The sequence below is a fragment of the Microtus oregoni genome, unplaced genomic scaffold, assembly GCF_018167655.1.
Source record: "Microtus oregoni isolate MIOR12 unplaced genomic scaffold, Mior012 000017F_ref0000208, whole genome shotgun sequence".
Taxonomy (NCBI): domain Eukaryota; kingdom Metazoa; phylum Chordata; class Mammalia; order Rodentia; family Cricetidae; genus Microtus; species Microtus oregoni.
Window position 1 is genome coordinate 29686507 of NW_024543076.1, and position 7003 is coordinate 29693509.

The following is a 7003-nucleotide window of genomic DNA, read 5'->3' on the forward strand; positions in this document are numbered from 1 at the left end:
TTCTCTCATGAAAAGTTACAGAGACCCTAAACACATCAAAATAAACAGGCAAAGGAAGACACAGAAACAGACTTCCAGGGACCACGGGACTTGAGAGACCACACTGAAGAATCACCTGGCTTTCCTTTTGCCTTCTTTACATCACAGACTGGCCACTAAATAAGCCTAGGTTTCTAGACTGTCAACAGACACAGGAAAAAGCTAAATTAAATTAAACTTTAAGAATATCTTATTTCCCCTAACTACAATGTGGAGGGAAAAATATTGGTACCACTAAACATTAACAGAACCTTCCATCACTACCCGGATGGTTTCAGCAGGATGAAGATCCCTTCCCCCTCTACCCTATAGATTCAAACAGCTGCTGAATATTCCCCTGGAGAGTGTCTGTGTTTCTAAACAGGAACCTGAGCTGCTCCCAACCAGCATCAAAAAGATGAGAAGAGGCAGTATATTCAGAGCCTAGAGACATTGCTGGTGTTCACAGGCCTGGGGGGAAGCTGAAGACCAGCAGCAAGAATTCTGAAAAGGGCCTTCCATGGGAAGCTGTTCTAGTCAGTATTTCATCCCCCACATCCTGCTGTCAACGGGTACAGTGGAGAGCTGTAAGTCCATCTACATCTGAGCCTAGTGAAGCAGAGTGTAGTGGTAAGATGTAGGAAGCAGGACTACTAAACACTCTTTTCTTCTTATACAGTGGTATCATCAGGGCTCAGTGGGGAGCTGATCCAACCAGTTCTTTAGTAAGAAAGGGGTGAAACTAAACATGTATATCCACTACCTCACACTACACTACAAGAATTTGCAACAAGACTTTTGACAGTTGCTTTCCTTTACTATGACAAAACCTGAGAGAAATAGTAAGAAAAGAAAAGAAGGAAAGAAGGGAGAGAGGGAAGGAGGGAGGGAAGGATTATTTTGGTTTACAGTTCCAGAAATTTCTTTTCAAGTGTTTCTGTTTTGGTAGTTTCTGGTCTGTGGTAAAGTAGAACATCATGCTAGACAGTATGTGAAAAGTTTCTGCACCCAATAAGTCCCTCCACCAACCCAATAATCCAAATCAAACTAAATTAAACTCAATTAGAAAATGCACAGGTTCAATGGATACAAGGCTCTCAGATGGCTTTCTAGCCCCCCGGAAAGGAGACTGGAAAGAAAGATCAGAAAACCATGTGTTTGTTCCAGAGGGGGCAGTTTAAATACCCTGTGGGAGTGGTCTTGAGCATCCCTGAGAAGGGGTCATCATTTGGCGGGCTTTCTCAGGGGCGGAGTGTGGATGGAGGCAGCTCCAGGGGAGGGTTTTTGGGGTGGAGCTTCCATTGGAACATTTCAGACCCTTTGGATATATAGGTACCAGGGGCTGGAGTGAAGCCTTCACCCATACATCCCAGAACCTTTGGATACATGGATGTCGGGAGCTGGAGTGACGCCTCCACCCAAACAGTGTGTAGTAGAGGGGGCTGCTCATCTCATGGCTGGGAAACAAAGGAGAGAACAGTGCATGCCCTTCCAGGACACAGCCCAGGTGACTTGCTCTCTCTGTATAGCTTCTACTATCTCCCACCAATGAATCCATCAAGGAATTAATTCACCAATGACAGTAAGCACAGCCCTCCACACACTATCACGTGTCCAAAGCCTTTAAACTGCCAAACAAGCTATCAACAATCCCACTGAGCCTTGAAGGGGCATTTCAGATTCAAACCAAATAAAAATAAAACAATTACAGGAAAATCCCACCTTGAACAAAAACAAGCAATAAATAGATAGACACTCGAATGAATCAGGTGTTAGAGCCAAAAAATTTCAAAACAATAAAAATAAAATACTTCATTAAACAGTTAATTATTTACATGCGTATATGTGTACATGCATGCGTATATGTGTACATGCATGAGTATGTGTGTACATGCATGCGTATGTGTGTACATGCATGCGTATGTGTGTGCATGCATGAGTATGTGTGTACATGCATGTGTATGTGTTGCATTTCTGGGAAAGAGACCCAGTGTCTTACATTATGCAGTAAATGCTCTATCCCATGTAGATTCCTAGGCTACAATGATCCATAGCCCTGACATAAGTTTTTAAAACTAAACAGAGGTTGGAGAAAGTGCTCAGTGCACTCACAGACTCACTGTTCTTGCCGAGGACTAGAGTTCTGTTTCCAGCACCCACTTCTGGTGCCTCACACTCCACCACCAGGGTATGTGTTACCCTCTTCTTGCCTCTGCATGTACCCATACAGGTGTGTATGTTCACACACACACAACACAACACACACACAATGAATCAACCAATCTTTTCTTTAAGTCTTAAGAATTTAAACAAAAATTCCGTTTAAATGATAGTTTATCTATTTTGTTTAAATGAAAGAAATGATAGTAACACAAGTCCAAATGGAAATAAGAGAACTGAAAAATACAATTAACTAATTTAAAAACTTAATGAATAGACTTTTACGTTTGATCAAAGAACAAAAATGATGTGTGACAGAGCAAGGGACTTGACAACTGAGCTTTTTACCCACTCCCCAAAACAGAGAGAGCAGACAGACCAAAGAACACAGGCAATTTGTCCAGAGCATGTGAGACTGTAACAAAGGAGAGCAACAGACTCCCAGAAGGACAAGAACAAATATGATTTCAAAGAAATAATGACTGAAAACTCTAAATCTGGTGACAGATACCACCAAAATATACATTCTTGAAGCTGACCTAACACCCAAAGGACGCACTTGGAGAAACTCGAGGAGAAATACAGCAAAATTAAATTCGGCAAGAGGAAGACACGGCTGGAAGCTTGGAAGCCACTAGACAGAAGGTCCATCATATGTGGAGAACAAGGGCTGGATTCACAACAGTTGTCTCCCCTGAGATCATGGGACAACAGAGGAAATGGAATGACACTTTCTAGGGTCCAAAAGAAAAGCTCCATTCACAGAGCCTTCATTATCAAAAGACAATATCCTTCCAAACTAGGGAGACGTTAAAATAGTTTAGGGACATGGGAAACTAAAACATGTTCTCACTAATGTAGCTATCCCAAAATGGCTAATGCTGCTTCCGTAAACAGATGGCGAGGAGAGGTGGTAGTGACTGTTGGTGACCACAGCTTCATTTGTCCTGGACACCCGTCTGCTGGTAGGGCATGACACTGTGTATACATGTCTTAATTAGCAGAGGTGCTAGTGGGAAATCCTTACCATGATCCGGGGTCAGAAACACCCAGAGAGGGCCAAAACATCTGGAAGGACGAGGTGTACACAAAAGTCATGCTGACCTATTGCAGGCTTGGGCCAGCAATGCTGTCCTGCTCCCAAACAAGACTGCATCTCTTCATTATCCCTGCTCCTGAATCACCATGATGCCAAGCAAGAAGCAGTGACTCCTACTTCCTCCAAAGAGAAGGACTTGTTCTTAAAAACACATGCAGGGGAATCTTCTGGAAAGGGACCAAGAGGTAAGATCCTTTGTAACTCAGCTTGGGGCTATTCTGACAAGAAAGGAGTAATCGATTCTGTTCAAATACAGGCAAAGAAGTCAGTGATGAGGGTAGAGAAATAATGATCTGTGTAAGTCTGATTTAAGGAAAAAAGGTAAGTTTTCTCTCATTCCTCTGTCTGGACATTTAACACCTGGAAAATATCTAAGGCAGTTGGAATAAAGTGAATTTGTTTCCTGACCTGTCATCCCAATGCTCTTCCCATTTTATTTAGAACAGCAAGCTGTCTTTGGGTGACATTAGTTTTTGGTTGTGAATTGCATTTTTTTTTTTTTTGCTATATCAGGGTTTAGCTATTTAGCAAGAGGAAGGAGAGCTAGCAAGCAGAAAGTACCTTAATAGGAAGAAGGGCCAGCACTGTGTAAACTAGAGTTTACATTCCTGCTGTCTCGATTTTTCATCCAGTATTACCCCATGCTACAGCCGTGACAGCCAAGAACTGGGTTTGATTCTTTCTGGCTGTAAGATTTGCTTTCAACAAGAAATGTTTAGCCTAAGACGCATTAATAAATACAAATAAATTCTGGTAGTATCTGCTTGGCTGATCCTCAAAGGGAACAAGAAAGGAAACAGAGGACACCGACAATAAACTATTAAACAGAGAAATTTTGAAACTGGCAAATTTGCAAGAATAGAATTTACGATGGTTTGGATATAAGATATGTTTTATAGCCCACTTAGAAAAAATAAGAAGAAAGCATAGCCTTTCAAGCATGGATAACACGGATATATACAGTGGATATAGAATAGATATTTGAAAATAATTTCAGTTCATTTCAAAGAAGAATGCAGGACAAGGCTTCTTGAAGAAATGATCTTTGTAAGTCACGCGGAGGTAGGTGATGTTAGGTTCAATTTCATTTGCAATACAGGGAGAAAATACTCAACATGTCTAGCCTCGTTTAAGAAGTCCTTTAGTTACCTGTGACTGCATCAGTTTCTCAGGTGTCAGCCTTGAGTTAGGCCTGGAGTTGCTTATGCTTACAGTAACGTGATGGTATCACCTTCTCCACAACGTGATTTGTGGTGGGAACTTTTCGTACCCGTCCAGAGATTCTGCGGTTCATTAGTCCTCGTGGGGTTGTATTACAATCAACCTACAGAGGAAAGGGAACATATTAAAAATCAGCATTGCAAAAACCTAAAATGCAAGTCCTGGAGATGCAATGCCCTTAGCAGGAAGACTTCAGAATGGCAGCGTTCTCATTTGTTTGAGTTTTGAATGGAACACGACTTTCTCTGTCTGCTTTGCTTTCTTTGTGCCCATTGGGTCCTATGCCAGTTCCAGTACTCCAGTCCTAAACACGCTGACAAGATTTCCAGCTTGTCCAAATAGGGAAACAGAGAAATGCTTAAAAGAATTTGATTAGTGTAGTTTATTTTCCATATCAAGTCATTTAGCTGAAGCTCAGGAAACGTCACAAGCACGAACTGCTGGGGCTTTAGAGGAAGAGCATGCAGTGAACCGCCAAATCTCAAGAGTTTGTCAGAACCTCAGAAGTAACTCTATCCTTCGAGTTAATCAGTGGCATGGTTAGGAATTCAAGAGAAAATTGCTTATTTTTCCAGCAATGTCTGTAGGCATTTAAACTCAAACATGAAAAGCAAATGACCAGTGATGTAGCTGTCGAGAGCGTCCTTGGAGCTCAGAATAACCTTCCCTTTAAACAGGGCTGCATTTACACGAACCACATCGTCTCGGAATTTGAGGAAATGGGGAAATGGCTCCTTAAACTGCTCTCCTGGTTTACTGCATCCTTCTGGAGCTGATGAACTAGAAGGAAGTGATACGCTAGCATTATGGTGCCCTAAGGGATATGGTACAACGTGTGATTGATATTGGGCATGAAGCTGTGTTCTCTGACTGACGCGACTTGACATGTTTTTAGGCCGACTGACCTTAGCTGTCTACAGAGTGTGTTTTGCAGACTGTCCATCTACTGATATCGTCTTTGAACTCTCTGCACTCGTGGACAGCAGAGGCCCCAGCACTTCATGTTTGTCATGAGACCCTGGTGAACTACCAGAGCGAAACTGTGTCGTGGAAAGTAAACCAATGTACAAAGAAAACACACTCTGTTTTCTTTTCATAACATGAGAGTAAGCCAAATCAAAACCACCCTCATTATCCAAATTGGTTAAAGATGGTCCAGCCATGATATCTGGTCATTTTCTACACTTGCAAATGAAAAGCGTATTGTTCGTATTTCGGTATCGTGACTGGATCTATCGCTCTGAGATCTTAGGAGAAAATTAGAGGCTCACTGGGTCACCTATGCAGTTAGAGTGGTGTGTTCTGTGGAATTACTGCTAATTTAAGGCATTTTTTTTCTGAATGGAGTAATAAATGGACAAGCCTTATCCACTGAAGTGAATTCAATCTGAGGATACCAGAGTTACAGTGAAAGCCAATTGCCTGGAAGTCAGTGTCTTTTAATTTTTTATTTCTGTGTAGACATAGAGGGAACAGAGTGGGAATCACACATGTGTACAGGTGCCTGTGAAGGCCGGAAGAGAGAGCCAAATTCCCAGAAGCATCATTCTAGGAGGTTATAAGCCCCCCAACCCCAGCGCTGGAGACTGAAGGTGGGTCCTCTGCAAGAGCTCAGCCATCTCTCCATTTTAAGTGACTGTGGATTTTCTTTTGTACTTTGATTTATATACATTGGTCTCCTAAACATCCATAAGCACAGATGTATTTATTTAGTTTATTCTTGATGTATGCTCATCTTTTTAACTATCGCTAGCAAGAAAGTAAATGAGACTATATGGATTTAGTCATTACAATGTCTGCATCTTTATAACACAAATATATTATATGTCAAATTGATTCTTTTTTACATTTTTCTTCTTTTCATACGTATATGTGTGTGGTAGGCATGCATGCAGATATGTGTGCATGTTCACTTGTATGTGAGCGCATGTGTATGGGTATGGTGCATATGTCCATGCAGGTGCCTGGAGTGGTCTGAGGTTGATGTTAATCACCTAATTGACCACTCTACCACTTTATTCTTTCATACAGGAGCTCTGCTCTTTCAATCAAACCCACAACTCACTGATATGGCTAGCCTTGCTAGCCAGCTTGTTCTGGGGATCCCCTGTCTCTAGCTTCTGAGGCTGGGGTTATAATACGTCACTATACCCACCTCATATTCATGTGGATTCTGGGAGTCTAATCCCCTCCAGTCCTCATGCTTACAGGGCAAATACTTTAACCTCTGAGCTGTTTCTCAAGTCTGTGGTTTCTTGAATGACTATTAAAGGTAAGAGGGTCCTTAGTTACCTTAAAACAAACATGTTTCTTCTAGGTGGTGATAGTTCAAATGCTTACCCATATGCCTGTATGTGTGCAAAAAAAAATAAAAATAAATGTAAATACACTCTGATCTTATCATTCTTACTAATGGAATACTGAGGAACTCTGTTAAGCAGAAGATTTTACAGAAGATTTCAGAGTATGATAGTTACAGTAAATAAGGATGGCTTGTCAATGTGA